This window comes from Macrobrachium nipponense, chromosome 27, assembly GCF_015104395.2.
Source record: "Macrobrachium nipponense isolate FS-2020 chromosome 27, ASM1510439v2, whole genome shotgun sequence".
Taxonomy (NCBI): Eukaryota; Metazoa; Arthropoda; class Malacostraca; order Decapoda; family Palaemonidae; genus Macrobrachium; species Macrobrachium nipponense.
In genome coordinates, this window is record NC_087216.1 from 12,507,963 (window position 1) to 12,532,794 (window position 24,832).

The window sequence follows — 24,832 nt, forward strand, 5'->3', positions numbered from 1 at the left end:
ATATATTGCATATGCATATACTTCTTTGTTGTTACGTATAATTACGTTGGCATTATAGGAAAAGTTTAAGGGACGAACACGGAACATATAATTTCAGGCATCATTAAAGGAAAGTTTAATATTTATACGAGTGATTTAATACCCTTCACCTACTTATTGTCTCTTGAACCGAACCTTGTTCATATCAAGTTAAAGTCTTGGCGTTTGGTTTCTGCCCTTTGTGACCTACTTGAATCTACATTTGTAATGTCATTAAGAATGAAATAATTATTTTACTGCACAAATCACGTTAGTTTTTAACTTATGTCATCGATTGAATTAAATGTTTAGGTGTAACAGGTTCATATTAAGGCTACATAAATTAAGAATAGAAATTTTGTTGATTTTTGGAAGCTTTTTCCCAATGTAAAATATACACTTTTATCAAAGAATATTATATAATTACGTATATATTTTAAAATAATTGTATGTATAGCTTCATGTATGAGACAGATTATCCGCTGACAAAAATTATGGAAATGAAACTACCTGTTCATCACATATTGCTATATCAGAAAAAAGTTCCTCGCTATTTATATAATAGATGTACAACTGTACGCGAAGATATACGTCTATTCAGGTGACGTAAGGCAACAGAACGAAATCAAGAGTTCTGTTGAAACTCGAATCGGGCTGGAATGAAAGTTTCTACAGCGCTCAACGCCCTCAGAAAAAGTCCTCGTTCATTGGTTAACGTGACCCGGGTTTGACCTCGGGGCGGCGTTATGACAATGACCGAATTTTTCTTCAGGGACTCGATTTCCAACGAATTTCGGTTCCACTCTGATTAAATGGTACTACTTGGGGCTTGCAAAACCAGCGCGAGAGAATTCTTTTTTTGCAAAGGCCGAAGCAGAGTCGTGAACAGTGACGGGTATTTAGGGAGGGGACGCGGGTTAAATTGAATCGATGTTTATAGAGTAGTGGGTTTTTTTTTTTTCGAGGTGTTGTACGGTTATAATAATCCTACAGTGATTATATTCGTTGTAGACGTGTATCAGAGTATTCCTAAGTCGATGTATTTGCACTTGGGGTGTGATTATAGGGACGAGTATACACACATACACGCATATATATGTATTTATATGCGTGTGTGTAGAATCTACATGGTCTTTTTTTACCAGATACATGTGAAATTGTAATAGCCAAAATGCCCTATTAACTTCTCAAATCCTTTGCTCTTTTTTGGATACACTTGCAACTACAAAGCCTTGAGCTCTATTTCATATACATAACATACTATATATATATATATATATATATATATATATATATATATATATATGGTTAAAATCGTATACCAAGTAAGGTCATCTGCCTTTTGACAGAAAAAAAAGAAACAAGCGAAGTAAAAACGGAAAAGTGATATTGGCTAATTTGATTTTGTTGGCCAAGTCTTGACTAAACCCACCCCACCACCACCACCCACAAGCCACCCCATTTCCCCCCCCAACCCCCACCCCCCCATTGACAAACCGCCCAAGCAGCAGCCGGAGCAGCTGCTGCAGCCGCCCTGCCACGAAGAACAAGCACAGCAACACCAAAATACCATCCAGCGAGGCACCTGCCCCGTCAGGTCCAGGCGAGCAGGAGGGGTGGTAGTAGCCAGACCCCAGGCGGGGCGTGACCCCCAAAAAGGTATGGTCATTGCATTGGGGGCGCCCGCTCTCGCAGGTTTCTCAGATTGAGGGGCGGCCTGGTAAAAACTGGCACCCACTCAGAAACCAACCACTGTGTCAAGGTCTCCGCTGTTTTTCTCCTCTCTTCGACTCCTCCCTATCAAAGACCTCCACCTCCAACCAACACCCCAACCACCCCCACCCCCACCCCACCACCAGTTCACCACCACCACCCGCCCCTCACCAACAAACGAACGCACCAGTCCACTGTCACTTTTATTACATCTTTATCAGTAGTGCTTCTGTCTGAGTCGTTTCTGTATGTGTTTGCGTTTATTTCCACCTGTCTCTTTTGCATGTTTTTGTGTATACTAGTCCATTGAACAGTTCTTCTGTCCGCATGTGTCGTATTACACTCTCTCTCTCTCTCTCTCTCTCTCTCTCTCTCTCTCTCTCTCTCTCTCGTAAAGCAAACAATGAAATGGGAATGATTGTCAGGTTGTTCATTCGGTATTAAACCTGAGAAGAAATTTGTAAGTTTCTCTCTCTCTCTCTCTCTCTCTGTCCATTTTTTCGGCATCCTGTTACCATGCTGTCTACCCTACCCCAATAATATTCTTACATCCTAAATAAGATAACAATATCTCGCCTTTTCTCTCCCTGGTCCTCTTCAACAACCCGATTTTTCTGACTTTTTTTTTTTTTTTCAGTCATCTCAAGCTTCTCCCTTTTCTCTATCCTTGAACCAATTCGACCAGTCAACCAACGCCCTTTGATGCCACGTTAACAGAGTACTGGCTTTTATAAATAGAAAAAAAAAAAGGAAAAAAATCGCTCTCTCTCTCTCTCTCTCTCTTTTCTTTTTCCAGGGACCAAATGTAAGACGAATGAATTTTTTTATCTAGTAGGAAAATAGGAGAAAAAGAGTGAAATATATTCTCTCTCTCTCTCTCTCTCTCTCTCTCTCTCTCTCTCTCTTTTCTTCCAGGACCAAATGTAAGAAAGAGATTGAATTTTCTTTATCTAGTAGGAAATAGGAGGAAAAGTGAAGAATATTCTCTCTCTCTCTCTCTCTCTCTCTCTCTCTCGCTCTCTATATATCCACTATATATATATATATTTATATATATATATATATATATATATATAATATAATAATGAATAAAAGTAAAAATTAAAAAAGGACTTGGCATTCATTCTTCCCCCCCCTCGGTATTAAACAATCTTGTCATAATAAAAATGGAAAATTCTCTCTCTCTTCTCTCTCTCTCTCTCTCTCTCTGTATGATATGTATATATATATAATATATATTATATAATTATATATAATATGAATAAATAATATATATAATTATATTATATATATTGTAATAATTGTAAATAATGAAAAGACATGGCTTTCATTCTTCCCTCGGTATTAAACAAACTCATAAGAATAAATATAGGAAAATCTCTCTCTCTCTCTCTCTCTCTCTCTCTCTCTCTCTCTCTCTCTCTCTCTCTCTCTCTTTAAAAAAAAAAATCTAGAGCAGAACGCTTTCGTACTTAAGGGCCCTAGGGCATCATGAAGAGATCGTTCGCCAAGGCTCGGTGTAATTCGGATCCCTTCCGCTGGGAGGCGCTGAATGCAAGACTTGAAAATTGAGTGTGATAATAACATAGAGATTAAGGAGACAATGAAGAAACGGAGAGAGAGAGAGAGAGATTTTCCTTACTTCAGCCGCCAGGAAATGGAAAGTGAGAAAGAGAGGGAAAGTTTCAGAGAAAGCCTTTCTTCTATTTTACCGTGGTGGGGTAGTCCGTATAAGTCCTATTTCGTGTGTATACGTTTCAGTTTTATTTCTTAGACAAAATTTGATAAATTTATCTTATTTTGAGCAAAATTAATATAACTTTACTGAAATTAATCGTACAAATAATTGTTTAGATGGCAGTTCTAGTGATTACATCACAAGTAATACAACACTCAAGCCCATATAAATTACGACGAACGGAATTTTTCATGGATGTACGAGAGAATTTGACTTTTAAAATGTAACAGTAATAAATTCGTGGTTAGTTTTTCATTCTGGATACCTCGTCGATTGTATTAGTAAGTTCATTTTCAGTTTCGCAAGGAGAGTGATCTGGTCACAGATTTTCTTTCGAAGGCATCACAACAGCTTCGTTTAAGCAACTGTCCCCAATGGGTTCCAGAATGGGTTCCAGAAGCGATGACTGATGACGAGACAAACTTGTCTTGTTTTCTCTCTTCATATTAGTTAGAACCTCTCTCTCTCTCTTCTCTCTCTCTCTCTCTCTCTCTCTCTCTCTCTCTCCAGGAAGGGGCATGCATTTGCGCGTGTGTGTGAGAGAGGCCCAGAAATCGTTTCTCTTCCTTGCCCTTCTTTCCAGTTCCCCAGTTTCCAGTTCTCAGTGTCATTCCAATTACTGAACCGGGCAGCGAGAAGGGCACCCGGTGCTGGGGCCGGAGTTGGGGGAGGGTTTCCTGTCATAGAGGGGCCTAGGAGGGAGGGAGTTCTGGTTGTGACGTCAGGGACCTGATGTTCGTCTCCGTTCCAAGGCTTGAATAAGATGGAACAACAGTTGCATGGCTGAGTTGTGGAACACAGGTATAGGACTATAAAGAATCTGTTTGGAAAGGGAGTTAGGTTAGAGAGAGAGAGAGAGAGAGAGAGAGAGAGAGAGGCAGCCGAAGGAGGGGTGGTAGAAATTTGTGGCAGATCGTGAGGAACCGAGGTCAACAAGTTACTGACTCAGGCCCCAAAATGCCCACACCCCCATGCCACGTACGTCTGCACGCACTTACTCGTATGCCCACACGCACACGACGTATTTGCTTGCATATACGTCTACGAAAAGTACTGTGTATGTGTCGGTGTACAGAAACTTACAAAACTAATCCAGCGGATTAATAAATGTCTGCAGCAGAGAGATTATGGCACACGCTGACACCAGCATTCAGCACACGGATCGCTTTCTTGACCTATTGACGGTACGGTGTGCTAAAACCCCAAAATGGGTCTCGGTTCGGAGGTCACGCCTGGGCCGGTCATAGGTTAAATTCCCTTTGTATCAACAACGGGGTCGCGTTGCAGAGGTAAAGCGATTGTTACGGGGCGTTCGCTGCGCCAAAGATTCTGAGTTTGCTTGAACTTAATACAGAAAGAAACATAGAAAAATAAAAATAAAAAACTTTTTTTATCTACATTCCGTCTGGCATATTTTCGTCTTTTACGTTCCTTCCTTTTGCTATGTAAAAAAAATAAAGATTGAAGTTAATAATGAAAGGAAGAAAAATAGAATAAAGATAGGTGCAGTTTTTTTTATCTACATTCGGTATGGCTTATTTTCGCATTTTACGTTGATTCCTTATGCTATGCAAAGAAAAAGTTTGAAGTTAATAATTAAGGAAAGAAAAAAATAGGAGCAGTTAATCTTTTTGATCTACAATCTCCCTGGCATATTTTCGTCTTATACTTTGCTTCCTTTTGCTATTTAAAAAAATTTGAAGTTAATAATGAAAGAAATAAAAAGAAATTATAGCAGTTTTTTTAATCTACAATCTGCCTGGCCTATTTTCATCTTTTATGTTGCTTCCTTTTGCTATTTTAAAAAAAGTTTGGGGTTAATTATGAAAGAAATAAAATAGAAATTATTGCCTTTTTTATCTACAATCTGCTTGGCCTATTTTCTTCGTCGTTTAAGTTCCTTCCTTTTGCGATTTTTTTTATTTTTTCTAATTTTTTTTTTTAGGATGAGTTACCACAAATTTTTTTCTTTGGTCGTGGTTCACCTTCCTTCTCTCCTCCTGTTCTCTCTCTCTCTCTCTCTCCCCGGTGACTTCGTGTGCAGGTTGCGTAGACTACACCATGCGTTGCATTATTCATTGCAAGCTATTGCAAGTTGCAGCTGCACCGTGCTTTCAATTTCTTCGCGCCCTCTCGAAAAAAAAAAAAGGATTTCTCGTCGTCGTCTCCAGCTTTCGTATTGTAATATCCATTGTTTCTTATAATTATTAAGGAAGTGTTTTTTTTTTTTTTTACGAGAGTCGCGTTTCATCTGAGATTGATAGATATTGTAAACTCTCTCTCTCTCTCTCTCTCTCTTCACACACACACACACACGTACACACACACACACACACACACACACACACACACACACACACACACATATATGTATATATATCTATATATATATATATATATATATATATATAAATGTTCTCTCTTGCAGATCATGACATCGTCTCTCACCCGGGGGGGGGGGAATATAGAAAATAACTTGGAGGAAAATGCAGAGTAACATATCCGGTCAAGATTTATAAACTGCTCCCAGAGCAAGATAAAATAACAGTTTAGTGGAAACCAAGATAAAAGTACGGAGGATTTGGGGGTTTTGTCTTTATTTATCATATAATATAATTACTACCGTGTCATAGTGAATGTTGACTCAGCTGCGTTAGTATTTTAACGGGATTGTGCGTTTCATTCAGTTTAACTATATATCCACGCTACGTGGAAGGAAGCTCATATATATATATATATATATATATATATATATATATATATATATATATATATATATATATATATATGTATATATATACACACATATATATATATATGTATATATATATACATATACATATATATATATATATATATATATATATATATATATATATAATATCAAAATACATATTTTCCAATTTTACATGTTTTTTCAACTTTCATGCGGAGTTTTTTGCTATACACATTACGTGAACGCATGCGCACACACGCGTTATATAATGTATACACATAATGTATGTATATGTATAGTAAATATTTAAATATACATGACAATTTTATGTAGTGTATATATATATGTATGCATATACATTACACTTTTCTGCATGTCAGCATACGTATGATAAAGCCTTGAAGGAGGCAAGTTCCTCGGTCAGTCGATGAAAGTAATATCAGACGAAATAAAAAGCAATTGCACGCATTCGTATTCATATTCATAGGTGCCCGGCATTCAACCTTTCCCTCTCAGGCGATTCACCCTTAACGATGTGCGTCTGCTGATGAAGTTGAGTTGGGCACTGAAGAAAGTGAAATGAAATTTGTACATATATATGTGTATTAGTTTTGTCCGGTATTGTCTCTTTTTTGGATCATATTTATATGTATATGAAATGATATAAGATATGATATATATATATATATATATATATATATATATATATATATATATATCATATCATGGTCTAACATATCTATATGTACTATATATGTAGTCTATATATATATATAATATATATATATGTAGTATATATACACACATATGTATATAATATATATAATATGTATGCATATGTATGATTTATATATGTATATATATTTACATTATATACACACATGCCGTGACTGCCACCCACCAGAATCGACTAGTGCCCTGGCATCTAGTTCACTGTTATTATTCATAAAAGCAAAATCTATATTTTGGTACATGGGCCTAAATCTCCTCCCCCTTCTCAGGATGGATCTCGCGACTCGAGATTACAAAGACATGCGGGAGTGACAAATTGGCAACAATTCTCTGTTTTTTCCATTTGCCCATCCGCCTGTGGTGTTTTTGTATGGTAACACTGCGTCCCGGGCTTTAAATAGTTACGCTATGTGTAAGTTTTAGGTAAAAAAAAGGATATCTGGGTGTACATTTGCAACTGAAAAGTGTTTTAATAATTTACTGTATGCGAATTACACCGTTAATATTCGAAACAGGATATTGTTATTATTGTTGAATGTAAGCTGAATGTAACTATCTAAAGCCCGGGACGCAGCGTTACCATACGCAAACACCACAGGCGGATGGACAGATGAAAAAAAAACCGAGTATAGTAAATGCGTATGGCAATAAAACGGTAAAATATGCCGTTTAATTGAGTATTGTGATTCTCGTATTTGATTTTCTTAGGCAATGCTGGACCGTCATCATGTTTTTATCTGGACGCCAGCAAGGAAATAATGTTTTTGCGTATAACATGAATTTTCATTTATTTATTTATTTTCTACTTCTGACGAAGGCTATTTACGATTTCCGCGCCTGCTTATCTGGAGATCTCTTACTCCATCTTTGGTCTAGTCTTTCTTTTGTTACATTATTGCATTCAGTTCTTTGTAACTTGTTTGGCTTGCTAGGTAATAATATAACAATAATAATAGTTATTATTATTATTATTATTAGTATAAGCGCACCAGTAACATACAAAAAAAAAGTTATTATAAGAGATGGCGTAACCAGCAAGCCTAGACCTACCTTAATAAGACGGGAAAGTGTGTCCGTGTGCGCGTGCGTGTGTGTGTGTGTGTGGGGGGGGGGGGGGGGGGGGGGGGGGGGGGGGGGGGGGGGGGGGGGAGGGGGGGGGGGCGAGAGTTTGGTGGGTGTCGGAGAGGCTGTTGCCGAATAGGGGGTGGTGACAAGAATGGCGATTCGCAACGGACGCAAATTTCATTTTGACATGATAGTGAGATGTACTATTTGACTAACCACTATCACACAACTCAAGTTTTCACCGTACTATCGACACCTAGACGCCGCTGACCTTGTTATGATAACCGTCACGTGACTAGTTTTTAACACTAGAGGGCCCAAGGCACTGGTAGAGGTTTCTTACAACTTTGAGTCTTAACATTAACCAATCACGATTTGGCCTCTATTCTCTTACTGTACGTAACTCTCTCTCTCTCTCTCTCTCTCTCTCTCTCTCTCTCTCTCTCTCTCTCTCTCTCTCTCTCTCTTATTTTCCTTCTTTTTGTATGTTCGTTTCTTCTGTTTCGTCTATCTCTGTATTTATATCTGTACTGTACATTGATTAGATGTTTCCCATGCTTATTAGTTGATCTTTACATGATGTCTCCTTATAAGCAGGAGAACTCTGGAGCAACTAATTAGACTTAGGTTACACGGCATCTCCTTATTACCCTTTGATGGTTCTGTATGTTTTTGCATTCTTTAAGTCTATCAGAACCTTTTGCGGTGCACTGTAGGCATTACTTAAGGTTCTTTGCAGCGTGCTTTCGGTCCCTAGCTGCAGCCCCTTTCGTTCCTTTAACTGTACCTCCTTTCATATTCTCTTTCTTCCATCTTACTTTCCACCTTCTCCTGACAATTGCTTCATAGTGCAACTGCTTTGAGGTTTTCCTCCTGTTACACTTATCAACCTTTCTACTGTCAGTTTCCGTTTCATCGCTGAATGGCCTCATAGGTCCCAGTGCTTGGCCTGCCAAAAATTCCATATTCAATTCACGGGCAAAATATATATTATAATAAATATAGATAGATTGACACATAGACTCAAAAATTGACTGACTGGTAAAAATGATGTTCAAAACCCAATGAACTTCAGAGTGACTAATTATTACACATTCCGCGCGTCGTTATACGAGCTTGTCCTGTGGTCAGGTCATGACCCAGATTCAATCTGACCTGACCTTACCATTGTCCCAAAGCGAGAGCTGGGCACGGGGCACACGATTTGAGGAGGACCGGTTAGGGGGGCTGGCTGCTGCTGCTGCTGCCTCCGCCGCCGCCGCTTCGTCCGTCACTTTCACCTTCTGCCGTTCAAGTTAGCCTTCCCAGCCGACCCATTCCTGCTGGAAGAACCCATTTCCATTCTGCCGCTGCCTGACAGATAGGTTCCCGGCATGTCTTGAATGAATTCTTCGTTTAATTTCTTTTTTTTTTTATGATGAACAGTTCCCCACTCATTCAATTCACCCCCTTTCCAGTTGGAAGAACCCCTTCTTGGATCCTGCTCGCGTCCTACTGATGCAGTACTAGGTTCCAGGCAGGCAATGTCAGGAACGCTTTCATGAATAAACTCAACTTATTTAGTTTCCCCCTTTTTATCTGTTTGTTGTTTTCCAGTAAATTGAGGTTACTTGTTTTGGATCCTCCTGCTCTATCGTCTGTGGACTCGTTTTTCTGGTTTCTGGTGCCTTCGACTCCGGAGAAAACTCTTTGCTCGGTTGGATTCAGTTTTGTCACTGGGAAATACTTAGTACTTTACTGGTGGTTGTTTAGGCTTATGTATTGGAAATATTTTGCCTACTGAGTTTTACATCGATTTAGTAAACGGCATTATTTACTGTAGTGAATTCTATTTAGGATTATGCAATTATATGATGATCTACCATTTTGTCCTTAGGATTACAACATTGAAATCCCTGATGGATTGACTATATATATATATATATATATATATATATATATATATATATATATATATATATATATATATATATATATATATATATAAAGCAATGCGGGATTTTAATATACACATTTTTATTTAGGTTTACACAATGAGTATATCGAGTCAGCTCACTTGAAATTAGCAATATTTTTTCAGCATTTTTGTATATTGAACTGTGAATATTTACCCTCACTATTCCCTGAATCAGTCTGTTTTAAATTATAAGCTGTGATGAAGTTTCTCTCTCTCTCTCTCTCTCTCTCTCTCTCTCTCTCTCTCTCTCTACTCTCTCCTCTCTCTATCTTCTTCTCTTCTCTCTTCTTCTCTCTCTCTCTCTCTCAGATGAAATCATGCATCCATGTTTTTACTGTTAGAGAATGGAACAGAAAAACCCGTCATGCAAAGTTAGATTAACTGGCTAATAGAAATATATCAGTTACACTTACCGTATATGTATTCAGATGAAGCATGAGGTGCCCCCAGTATGCCAATCAATTGTATGTGTTTTATAAACGAATAAGTGAGTATACTTGCATATTTGTTTGTGCATGCTAATAATATTGCATTTACGTCATGTTTTCATATTTTGGAGATTGCATTATCCCATTGCATTGTTGCCAAGTAGGAGAGGAAACATCAATCCTTTTCCACGGAATCTTGACAGATGATTATCTAGAATAAAAATTTCTCTTTTGAAAAAATTACTTCGCTCTTTTTTTATACTCGTTTTTTATTTATTCTGAAAAAACTAATTTTTTTAAATTGCGACAAAATTATTTTTTGAACACATTGCTTCTCTTTTTCGTTGATACAGAAAGAGTAAAATTTTAAATATTACAAGAAAAAAATCCTCTTTTGAAAACGTGGTTTCGCCTTTCCTCTGATACTGAAAAAACAAAATTCTTATAAAAAAATTTTTTTAAACATTCCTTTGCTTTTCGTTTGATACTCGATTTTTTTTTTAAACAAAAGGTGTCATGCCACTCAGCAAAATTATAAATACTACATTTCAGTATCGTTTTACATGGCAGAGAATTGAGTAAATCCACATAAAAAAAAAATCCACTAGTAGTAAGATTAAAGTTTTTTTTATTTTAAAACACGAGAAAGTACAAAAAATATTTTGGAGAAGTAGCCATGCTACGGTTACAAAAATATGACAAATTATGAATTATCATCATCATTTACAAACGTAAGAGCTGTAAGTGCCTCGTAAATTTGAAGAACTGGTAATAATTTGAAATTAATTTTACCTTCAGTGTTTCTCAAACCTGAAGATATCGATTATATGAATACTGTCTGAAGTACAAATGTGTTTTAAAGTTGATATGGTGTTTGAGACCAACAAACACACCACATCCACTTTTATAAATGAGCAAAAATTAGTTATAAACTAAATGAAATATTGATTTCTTTCATCAATAGCGATCTGAAGACTCTAATAATGGAAGAACTGGGACGCTGTCTATTGGAAGAATAGTCCATTATGTTCAGCCATTCAAAAAAAAAAAAAATCATGAACTCAAGAACAACGAGTTTTGTTGAATTATCAGTAGATAAATCTCCCGTGGAATCGAAGGCCCATGACTAGCAATTGTTCTGTAACCCCGCAGTGAGGTACATCCTACTGCGTGCTTCCGTCGCGTACTGTAGACGGAACTAATATTTTATTTTTCTTGCGTAATTTTGTTTTAGGCTCCCAATTAAGTGTCCAGCTTCTTAAATTCTACCTGGCTTCGTTTTTCCATTTTTATCAAAGAGCAATTCCTTCTGCCAGTTCCTGAGTTGATCTAGAAAAGTGACACGGTGGTCTAGTTAAATTATTTTTATATTATTTTTTCATAATATAACGTTGCTCTAAAGATGGGGAGAATGTATTTTCAACACCTCGTACAGAACTAGTATTTTTCCTTATTAAATCACAAAACTAAAATTTTGTATTTTTGACGATCTGTTGGTGTGAGGAACGTGTATTTCTTGTACTTGCCCCAAAATGTAAAACGTATCCTTTCATGTAATTTGACTGGTTCCTTAAATGAATAACTAGTATTTTTGGACTACCTCTGAAAAGGCAGGAATTATTTTTGATCAGGATCTTAAATAAAGAAAAAAACTATATTGACCAGTTTACAAAATAATTAAACAAACATTTCTGACTAGCGCTTAAAACGCTAAACGTATTTTTGACAAGCATTTAAAATTCTGAACATATTTCTGACTTCGCTTAAAACGCTGAGCATATTTTTGACTTTGTTTAAAACGCTGAACATATTTCTGACTTCGCTTAAAACGCTGAACATATTTCTGACTTCGCTTAAAACGCTGAACATATTTCTGACTTCGCTTAAAACGCTGAACATATTTCTGACTTCGCTTAAAACGCAGGAACATGTTCTGCATGTTGCAAGAGATCATACCCGTTTCCTTGCATCTTGGACGAGAATCATTTCCTCCATGTTCTCGACCCTGTAGGCGAGTGGTGCCCTAGCGGCAATCGCTTTCATTCCTTTTGCTGTACCTCTATTCATATTCTGTCTTCCATCTTGCTATCCACTCTCTCTTAGCACTTGTTTCATAGTGCAACTGCTTTGAGGTTTTTCCCCTGTTACACCTTTCAAGCCCTTCTACGCTCAATTTACTTTTTAGCACTGAATGACGTCATGCGTCCCATTGCTTGGCCTTTGGCTTAAACTATATTTCATTCTATTCCATTTAACGTTGTCGAAACTCACTGAAACGGCCATTGCAGTAGTGTTTTGTGCCTGGGTGCGGCCTTGCTTACCCCAAATCAAATTATGACTTGGGGAGAGTTATATCGAATGGTGGGTCCTATCGCTTCTTATCTCCTTTTCTACTCCAGCCTCTCTCCACATTTAGACCTTGTTTTCAAATCTTCATGTATGTACATTTGGGGCAAATAAAACGCTCTCTCTCTCTCTCTCTCTCTCTCTCTCTCTCTCTCTCTCTCTCTCTCTCTCTCTTCTCACTTTATATGTATTAAACTTTTATACTTCACATTTAGACCTTGTCTGCAATACTTGATGCACTTGTATACAGTGCACAAGTGTATTGTTCACGTATATTTACTCTCTCTCTCTCTCTCTCTCTCTCTCTCTCTCTCTCTCTCTCTCTCTCTCTCTCTAACAAAACCTGATCACACGATGATCAGTGAGTTAATTGAATGGGGAGCCAAATACAAGTAACATTTTTGTCTCCCAGAAATATCTCGCTAAACACAAGGTTAGTCGAACTGATGAAGTGATTAAAGCGAGTTGATGAGAAATTGCATACGAAATCGACTGAATAATCTCTCTTTAATGTAATTATTCTCGTTCGGTACTTATTATAATATCTTAGGCAGTGTAAGAATGATGACTGTCTCTATGATTTGGTTTATAGATTTTGTAGACTGGACTATGTTGAATGTCTCTGATTTGGTTTATAGATTTTATAGACTGGACTATGTTGAATGTCTCTATGATTTGGTTTATAGATTTTATAGACTGGACTATGTTGAATGTCTCTGATTTGGTTTATAGATTTTATAGACTGGACTATGTTGAATGTCTCTGATTTGGTTTATTGATTTTATAGACTGGACTATGTTGAATGTCTCTATGATTTGGTTTATAGATTTTATAGACTGGACTGTGTTGAATGTCTCTGATTTGGTTTATAGATTTTATAGACTGGACTATGTTGAATGTGTCTATGATTTGGTTTATAGATTTTATAGACTGGACTATGTTGAATATGTCTGATTTGGTTTATAGATTTTATAGACTGGACTATGTTGAATGTCTCTATGATTTGGTTTATAGATTTTATAGACTGGACTAGGAAAACTTTCACAATCACCTCATCTAGATTGTATCTTGTTGGACGAATTTATTGGAAGCGAAAGTTACATATTATCCCTTAATACCAGTAATTCCGATTGACACCTTCGTCAGGAGATATTATCCCATTTGACCATTTCCAGACTGACTGGGCAGTTGGAATTAGTGCGAGCTACTTTTTCCTCACTGAGTGCCCTTTTCCAGTCTGTCGAGGTTCCATGATGTCTCTGAGAATAGCCTTAGAGGCCTTTTTTTATTATTATTCTCTCTGATGCTATTAAATTTTAAAAAGTTGTAGTGCTGACTGAATGTGCCCAGCAACAGTGGCTGATTATTTTTATTTTTTTTTTACTGTTCCCCATAACAGTGACTGATTATAATTATTAAAGAATTTTTTTTTTTACTTTTCCCAACGACAGATTTTGTAAATGTACGTTCAATCTTATATGTTTCTAATCTGCATATAATTTTCATCGGTTGTCTTAGCTCATTAGGGTGTTCTATTCTCTTTAAGTTTGCTTAGCAAGTTCATGGAATTTTTGGCTTGTTCCATGTGAACATAATAATAATAATAATAATAATAATAATAATAATAATAATAATAATAATAATAATATAATAATAATAATAATAATAATAATAATAATAATAATAATAATAATAATAATAATAATAATGGGAATGTAAATCCACAGCAGTATGCCTGTTTGATTTCGTTATTTAAAAATATACAAAGCAGAAAGCTTTTGATGACCTGCGCGGTCCTCCTTGACTCATGTGATTATGAATTTTCTTTAAATAATAATAATAATAATAATAATAATAATAATAATAATAATAATAATAATAATAATAATCAATAATAATAATAATAAAACTTTTATGAATCATTGGTGAACATCTTTTGCAGGAAACATCTGCAACTAATAATAATAATAATAATAATAATAATAATAATAATAATAATAATAATAATAATAATAAAATACTTTTATGAATCATTGGTGAACATCTTTTGCAGGAAACATCTGCAACTCAGCCACTTTAAATGTTTACCCATAAATCTCATGGGAATCACGTCAACCTCTCTAAATACACTGCGACCTCTACCTCTACCTCTACCTAATGGTCCTTCTTGTTCTTCCAGTCTTCCCACTTCTGCCTCTTCTCATTCCTCACAGACCACTTCGAAACATTTATCCATCTTTTCACTTTATGCATCCACATGTTCCTCGCAAACAATTCCTTTTAAAAGTTTCCACCATTTTATCTAGACTTCACTTATACGAAGGAAGGACGGCTCATCACTCCTCCATGAGTCTCAGACTTCCCTTCCATAGATGCTTCTCTTTATCAAAACTCTTGTAGAGATCCTTCTATCTTCTTGCTTGACATAATCTGTGATTCACCTTTTTTTTTTCGTACCATCTTCAGTTTCATTTACTCCCAAATACTCAAACGAATTCAGCCTCTTCTGTGTTTGAAATGTCTATTCTAAAATTAGTTGTGACATGGCATTGGTTTCTCTTCAGCCTTGTGACCCAGACACAAGCGCGCACAAACACACACACACACACACAATTATACATATGTATATTATATGTGTGTGTTGTGTGTTTATTGTCATGAACCTCTTTCTTTGCTTGTTGTGAAGGACCATACATCATTCTTACAAAGGACCCTTTACCATACAAAAAGGGGTAACTGATACTTGCTATTGTAGTAGAAGCATTCGCCTGTCCAACTTCATTTAGAATTGACTCATTAATATGCACTGGTCGGCTCTGCTTGCGCTCGAGTGAAAACCTCTCGCAAAAAATCTTTAAACATTTGGGCAGCATCGCTACCTTGGCCTCTATAGATTGACCAGTACAACTTCCACCTTCGCTGGTATACTGGTGCCAGTGGTAGTGGCGGATGGGGGGTTGGGGGTGAAGCGCCCTCTCCCCTTTCAATACGTCCTCCCCCTTCCCCCTTCCCCCTTCCATGCACCCCATCCTAGCAACCTGCCGTACGAGGCTGTTGCTGTTGCACTGGTTTTTGCTACTCTCCTTTCTGAAGGAGGCACGACCGGGGGTATGTAGTATTAGGAGGGTTGGGGGGTTGGGTGGGGGGGCGAGGGAGCGTGTGTTACCCATCCCATTTGGGGCGTGTGTTTCTGTGTGTGGAGGTTAGGTGATTCTCCCTCCTCCTCTTCTTTTTCTCTTTCTTCTTCTTCTTCTTCCAGTCCACCCCCTCCATTATGGAATCCCTCTCGCTCATTTCCAGGGCTCTCTCTCTCTCTCTCTCTCCTCCTCTCTCTCTCTCTCTCTCTCTCTCCTCCTCTCTCTCTCTCTCTCTCTCTCCTCTTTAAGATCGTTTGTTAAAAGTGGCTTTCCTTGACGACCTGCGAGCGATGCAGTTGGCGTGTCCATTCCGAAGAGCGGCAGCTCCAGATAGAACCTAGCATGTGGCCTAGTACAGGTAACCCTGATACTCGTTTTCATGCAGCCCAAGTCTACCTAGTTCATGCAGAAAGCCCTTGTGCGGAGAACCTTGCAGGTAGTAGTTCTCTACTTCCCTACTTGCACAAACCTCCATTATCTAGTCGACTGCACGCACCGCGATGGTGTCCGTTTTTTAATAAAGCTTATTATATAGAAGCACAGAAGCGATGACGTCAAGGAAGAGACGCAAAAACCTACACAGAAAATTGTGGTCTTGTTGAAAAAAAAAACTTGTCAACACTTGTAGATAGGTGCAGACAGTGAAATATATCTTATATATTTGATATATATAATATATATATATGATACATATACATATACATATATATATGTATATATATATTCATATAGTATATATATATATTATCTTATACCTTCGACACATTACGTATTCTTCTCTTTTTAGATTATTATCTCACCTTCTTCCAACGCTTCCGAAATTTTTACACTTTTCACCGACCTATCGTCCTTCTTTCTCTTTCATTATTAAACCGTTTCAAAACTCTTTGATCCATCTTTTTAATTCTACTTGTATATACCACCTCATTTCTCTTCATTCCAACCTTTCTGATACGCAAAAAACAAAAAAATCTACAACTTCCAAGGTTTCTCGTTCATTCAAACCATCAACGCTTCACTTCCATAAAGGCGAGTTAGCTCGACAGTCGCTTCACCTATTCCAGATTTGACTTTCACACACACTTCTCCCAAATTTTTTGCGTGCACCTATTTAACATCTCGCCTCTTTTCTCATTTAAGGTATATTTTCCCATAGATATCTATATGAATCAGCAACTTTAGATCTTTCATCATGCACATAAACATTAATTGTTCCATCTTCTTTGTTTCCATTTACACTTATAACCTTACTCTTGTTTAGATTTGCTCTCAGCTTTTTCTTCTCTCGATATTGTTTAAATTTTACCGCATTCAGCGACTTCTCTTGACTCTCTTTAATAAGTAGAGTAACATCTGCAAACGCCAGCTCTCAAGCAGCCCAATCACGACCTATATTTTTGTTTCCCGTAGGGAGTTAGTGTCGTCAGTTGACCTCATGCCGCGCAATGTAGGATTTATTTAAGGTTCTTTGCGGCGTCCCTTCTGCCCCTAGCTGCAACCCCTTTCATTCCTTTTACTGTACCTCCGTTCATATGCTCTTTCTTCCATCTTACTCTCCACCCTCTCCATTGATTCATAGTGAACTGCGAGGTTTTCCTCCTGTTACACCTTTCGAACATTTTTTACACAATACCATTTCAGCGCTGAATGACCTCATAGGTCCCACTTTGCGCATATAACCAATCTCCTTTCGTGGAATTCTCTTATCGTTCCTTCCATGAAGACACCAGAGACTCATGAAGAGTAAAAACTTTGTCTCAGAATCACTTTTATACTAAACTAGTCGCTTGCATCATAAACGCTTATAATCAATTTCGACAACCTCGCATTTTATCTAAAATATCACGAGCAACTTTTGCATTGTATCACTATTAATTCTGTCATGGTTTTTTTTCTAGGCTCATGTATGCAAAAATAGTCTCTCTCTCTCTCTCTCTCTCTCTCTCTCTATACACACACACACCACACACACACACACACACACACATATATCCAATATATATATAGATCCATATATCATAAAATATATATATATAATATACATATATATATAGTAATATTTTTAATAAAATTTTGAGATACTCCAAACAATAGTAAATATTATTTAATATTTATAAATTGGGTTAATTTTTGGGGGGGTCGGTGGGGGGCCTTCACAGAGTTGTATTTGAGGATATCCCGATGTCAGCTTTCTTTAAGAATTGTAAAACCTTTTTTCCTTCAAGTCACACTATATTACTTGGTGAACATTTTCGCATAAAAATGCAGTTAACGCATTAAAACAAATACATCATGAACTATCAGAAGGAAAGGGGATCTTGGCTAGTCTTTTCTCCTGCTTAGTACTTCATTTTCAGTATTTTCTATAGTAGATTCACATCAACCGTGCATTTGATGTCTAGCCCAGTCCCTTACGACGCTCCTGATTGGCTGTTGATAAGCCAATGACAGGGCTGGAAACTCTCAGTTCTCGAGAGTTCACATAGGTAGGATCTATGTTCCACCTCTCCTGAGGGATACGTCTTTCAGGAGAGGTGGAACATACATCCTACCTATGTGAACTCTCTCGAGAGACTGAGAGTTTCTAGCCATGTGATTGACTTATCAATAGCCAATCAGGAGCGTCGTAAGGGACTGGTCTAGACGTCAAATGCACGCTTGATGTGAATCTACTATAGCTACTATGTTTCTATTCACTCCCATCCTAATCACACCATGTATAATCATAATATATAATATATATTATATATATATATATACTATATATATATATATATATATCACTGTAAGGGAGGGAATGAAGTCAGTGTACCTCACGTGGTGTTATTTATGTAGTTGTAGGCATTATCAAAAGGTGTTTGCGGCGTAGGTTCGGCGGCGTATTACTCACGGGCCAGATAGAACTGTATCTAGACCGTGCTATTACTGTACCCCCAATCCCGCTTCCTCTCTTCAATCTAGCTGTCCGACTCCTCTAACTATTACTTCTCAGTGCAGCTGTTGGATTTGCTCCCAGTTCCACGTTTAAATGATTGTATCCCGTCTCCTTTATTTACTGGTCTCCGCATCTTGCTGTTCAACCCACTGCATCCACCTTGGTGACCGCGAGTTCGATTCTCGGGCATTCCATAGAGGGGTGAGAGATGTGTATTTCTGGTAAAAGAAGTTCACTCTCGACGTGGTTCGGAAGAAGTCACGTAAAGCCGTTGGTCCCGTTGCTGAATAACCACTGGTTCCCTGCAGCGTAAAAGCACCTTACAAACAATCTACCTCTTCACTGTCGTAAGGGCAGAAAGGTCGGAATCTCCTCAGAGCCTGGCTTGACAGCCTACTTTTCATAAAATCAAATTGAATAATTCTATACTTTTAGAAGTGGTCTCATGTCAGCATGAATGCATAACATTTAATCCAGGATTCTCGTTGCTGCATATCGAAAGTATTCAGTAAAACTCATCTCCGTAGGGGCGTGTAGTGCCGTCAGTGTACCTCACTCTGTGCACTGTAGGCATTACTAAAGGTGCTTTACAGCGTCCCTTCGACTCCTAGCTGCAACTCCTTTCATTCCTTTTACTATAACTCCACTCGTATTCTGTTTCTTCCATCTTGCTTTCCACCCTCTCCTTACAATTGTTTCATAGTGCAACTGCTTCGAGGTTTTCCTCCTGTTACACCTTTTCAAACCTTTTGACTCTCAATTTCGCTTCAGCGACGAATGACCTCATAGCTCCCAACACTTGACCTGTGGCCTAAATTTGATACGCCAATTCCGGTGAAACTCTTTCAAGGAAGCCGTGAATTCTTTGCAAAATGAAACCGACCCGTTTAAGATTTCCCTGTGACTTCGCAACTTGATTCGTATGTCGACAACGCGCCTGCGTGAACCCGTTTATTTAACGACCGTTCTTATAGCAATTCTCGTTAATCTCTTCCATCTTCGACACGAATCACTCTCCTATTCATTACTCCGTCTGTAATAGATATCTCTCTCAGTTCAAGTGAACTTTCTTCCCCAAGGACTGTTGAGTATTGCATGTCGGAGACAAGATTGTCTGTTTGTGTGAACAGCTGATGCCACAACACTTGTTGTTCTCGGAATTACATGTGGTTGTTCGTTACCCGTCTGTCTGTGGATCGTCTCTTGTTTTAAGATTCTCCTCCTCCTCCTCCTCCTTCTCCATATAAGAGTATAGCTTTAAGAACTTATTAATTCTTATTGATCTACGGCACTTAATTCAAATGGTCACGTTAAGTATGGCCGTAGGGTTGTTGTTTTATAATTAGTCGAGTTGTTTTTACATTTCATATTTTAATAATAAAAGTTGTATATATCATTTCTGAAGGTCTGACTTTACTAGGCTTATTGCAACTTTCAGTGTCCGCGATATTTACACTGACCGTTCACTGATGCATAGCAGTAGTAATTTGTATTATATTATACGCTAATTTGACAGTAGAAATAAAAATACAGACGGGAGGGATGCTGATGAGACCAGAAAAATTAAACACCTTGAAGTCTGATATAAATGTATCAGTGGCATGTATACATTGACGGGTATTCCTAATTTTACAAAAGCTTTCATTTACAAACTGGACTCGATTATATTTATTCCAGTATTTTATCAGAATATGACAACGTCGCAGCATCTGCCCAGTTGGGCAGCTTGATTGTTTTCACTAACGTGAACGAAAAATGCAGTTACCCTTCGCATAACTTTTACATTACATTTTTATGCTGTTCTATTCGCTTTTCCCATCCTTTTCAGGTATGACTCATATGAACAAAATTGTCACTTGACTTAAAAGAGATTTGATGTACGAATCTTCTAGTTCTGTTAGGGAAGTTCTTTACGTGCCTTTGTTATTGCGTTTTCCTTTCAAATGTCACATTAATTCTTCAAGTTTTAGATACACGAGGAAAATTTTTTATATCCGATAACAAATCGTTGTAGAATGTGGTGTCTGGAATTACGTTTCTCAGATAATATCGCAAAAAATCTCCTCGGTATTCTTAATGCATTGTCTAAGAAAAATCGTGATATTTAAATTTCTTCCCTATATTCATAATTACATCTATTTCATCTTAAATATATTCTGGGCTACATTCATGTGATGCTCTGAAATAAATGAATGTGAACACCAATTCTTTACTTTGCTGTTTTGGTAAAAAAAACTAAATAAACAAATAGATAAAAAATAAGAAATAAAAATTGTACATAATTTTCATATGTACTTCAAGTTCAGATTAGGAAAATTAGATGGCATATCCTTAGCTAGTGTTTATTGAGCAACTTAACCTAACCTCGTTTAACGTAACTTAAGCTACCCTCATTTAAGCTTATATAATATAGCTGTATCATTAATTAAGCGGTCTCTGTTATGATAGCAGGGATAATGGTGTATATTTTTTTATTTTTAATTACATTCTTGTACTGATAAAGGCTTACGTATGTCCTCGCACATAGTTCTTATTCGATACTAATATTATCAGTCTCAAACGTACTCATTTCAATGAATAGCAATTAAGACCGGATGCAGAATAAGGAGACAGGATTAGGCGTGAGAAATCAGACATGAAAATGGGAGCTAACCTAACCTTTACTAGACAGCTGGATCCTGATCTAACCAGAAATTACCTTCCCAAACCTGACCTGTTGTCTGTGCCCTGACTCTGTCAGATTTGGGGGGACGCTTCTCGTGGATTCCCCGACCCCCAAAGTAGCACTGAATATCAGATACAGATCGGCGGGACTAAAAATTTAAGAGTCGAAATTTACCACGCTTGACCCTGCCTCCCTACTCTGCTCACTAACCCTAATAGTATTTGCTGCTCCATCATACTACGTTGTTAATTGTCCTTCAATGGGAATTTGGATCAATATCTTGCATAAAGCGCATTTGTTTACAAGCGAGCAGGTACTTGCTCACTATAAAGCCCTTAGAGCGAATCGTATAGCCTCACCGAGCTGATAGCGAGGAGCTAGCTAACTACACACAGCAGGAAGAATATAACAACAAAATATGCATGCCTGAGCATCATTCCATTAGCCGAGAATTTCCCGTACTCGATGAGCTTTTCAGTGCATATACGCTGTTCTACGAACATTCTAAATGTTAAACAAATGCGCATGTGCGTCTTATTTTATTATCTCCGTCTCTACTGGCCTCGTTTTTTTTTTTTTTTTTTTTTATCGCTGACGAATTTCGTCGTCTTGTGTGATGATAACGTCATCATTATCATTGTCCCTACACCGTTATTACTGTGTGTGTATGTGTGTGTGTGTGTGTGTGTGTGTGAATGCATTTGTAAACCTGCCACACATGTACATCATGATTTATTTAAACCCTTTCTCTGATGTTTAAATAATCTAAACATAACATGACAATTGGAGGCTACGGACGTTTAAACACCCATGTAATTTTTCCCCACCGTACGTAATTTATCATAGGCTCACTTTAGTATTCTTTAGACCTTGGCTCCACCTCCGTTGGCTAAGCTGGAGGGGAGAATACGCTCTTAACGGTTCTGAACAATTTTATCCTGACATTTCCGCCTTGCGTTTGCGAGATCCACCCAACACTTATTTAAACAAACTTGGAAGCGTACGTTCTCGGAAAAAAAGGCGAGCATAGGGCTAAGAAATGCGTATCCTTGTATAACGTTAGTAGGTAGGCTGCTTAAGTACATAGAATATAAATAAGTGATAAGGTACTACTTTGGCTTGTTATCTATGCGTCACCTACTCCGAGGTGCTAGTACTAATCCCCTCGGTGATCAAAGTATTATATACACCCATTTCTATATTGTGTGCTCGACAAATTATATTAATAAACGATATCTAGTCTAAACACGGCTTCTCAAGGAGCTTCCGCCAAGTCTAGTACTAACACCTCGAGTAGGTGACGCGTAGATAACAAGCCAAAGGAGCACCGAAAATAATTTAGGAATGACTGGAGAAACAGTTAAGATGATGTCATCAAACAAGAAATTCGTCAGCACCAAACTGTGTAAAAACTCTTGGTCTAAGGAAATGGGAACAAAACCACTTTTTAAGCTATTGGTGTTAAAAAAACGTGTTCGTGTTTATGAACTGTCACATTCTTGTAGAATACACGATGCTCGTATATATATAGAAAAACTCACATTTCATATGTGAAATTCGCGGTTAATGGAAATAACAAAGTTAATGCATTATATATATTTGTGGCTACATTCGTCCCTACGTCTGGTCATGCACATATTGTATAAAAGTTCCGAGCTATCAGCTCAGCGAGGCCGTATACAACTTTCCCGGGAGGCATCAGTGAGCAAATATGGTTATTCAAATTCCCTTTAACAACAAGTTAGCAGAGTAATATAAGATAAGCAGATAGTGTTAAAAATGGTTAGAATAAGTTTATATGACATGCGGATACGGCCATACGTACAAGACAAGTAGAAAAAAATATAAATGATCTCTGATATTACAACGGAGACCCTTGCTGCAATTTTTCTTTAAAACATACCTATACATAAAAATAATGATTGGTGTTGGGAAAAGGGAATAAAAAGCGTTTGAAAATACATTAAAATATTATTGAAAATTACATAGCAATTCACTAAAAATCAAATAAATACGTCAATTAAGATAATAAATGCATGCTCTTTTAGGCTAATAATTCTAAAAAATATTTCCCATTAACTTAAAACCTTTAGAATGAATGTGACATCTAACGAAAATAATAGAATTTAAATAGGGCACTTATAACTAACTCTCACGACAAAACTAAGTTTGTATATCAAATCCCGTGACGAGATGTGACAGATTTTGTATTGGTCAATCTGTCTTAAGATGTGCATAGGATAACAGTACATTTTTTTTTTATAATAATGAAAGCGATCAGGAGGTAAAAAGCTGGTTTATTTATATAATTTGCTGAAAATAAGAATACCTGAAAGGACAACTTTTGCTAGAATATAAATATCTTATTAATATGTAAAACTCATCCACTTATTCAACAAGAAATATACAAAAATATTTAGATTTTAAGGAGTGTCATTTGTATGATCTTGATAACAACAGTGTGGGCCCACCTGCATCCAATAAATAAATAAATAAATAAATGAATAAATATATAAATAAACAAACAGACAAACAAATAAATAAATAAATATAAATAAATAAATAAATAAATAAAGGTTTGTTTGGGAATCACTCATCCATTCACAAATGTGATTAGGCTCTTCAGGTGATGATACGCTTTTTCAGCCGTCTTTATGCTCGTTTGTACTGTCCTAATAGGATATGTAATGTAAATTTCTACCACACTGTATCAGGCCTCTCGTCGATACCAGTCAGGCTTCCGATGTGTTTCGTTTTCTCTTCAGTACTTTGAATTTAATCATCGCATGTCCCACTGATTTTAAACACACACATCTGTGTGTGTGCGTTTGTGTGTTTATTATCCTACTTTTGTATTTCTATTTTCGTTTACGCCAGCTCTAGCTATTTATTTTTCGCCAATCATTCTGATAAATGAGACTTCTAGGCTGGTCATTGTCTTACCGCTAGGTTCATTGAGAACGTTTGACCATTATTAGTACTAATAATGATGATAGATTATTATTATTATTATTATTATTATTATTATTATTATTATTTATTATTATAATGATTATTATTATTATTATTATTATTATTATTATTATTCATTATTATTATTCTTATTATTATTATTATTATTATTATTATTGGGGGAGTCGTACAATAATCCTTTTCAAGGTATATTAACTACAGTTCAAAAGCATCCTTATCAATGGTTTTAGCCGTTTTAGCTAACCAGCAAGTGATTTTTGCTTTTCTCCTGGTGGGGATATGGGAAGCGGGTGGAGGGGGGTGGGGGGAGCACGTGATGTCAGTGGGTGCAGGCATTGAAGTGACATGTGACTCTTTGGAACTTTCGTTCGCCATCGTGGTCCTGTTGTACTGCCTGCTTTGAAGCTCT

The 24,832-nt window shown here is 37.0% G+C and overlaps 1 protein-coding gene across 1 annotated transcript in view; it reads left to right on the forward strand.

Annotated features, from left to right (window-relative positions):
• Positions 1-24,832, forward strand: part of LOC135200828 (broad-complex core protein isoforms 1/2/3/4/5-like) — an 82,275-nt gene that overhangs the window by 7,178 nt on the left and 50,265 nt on the right. The window lies entirely within an intron of this gene.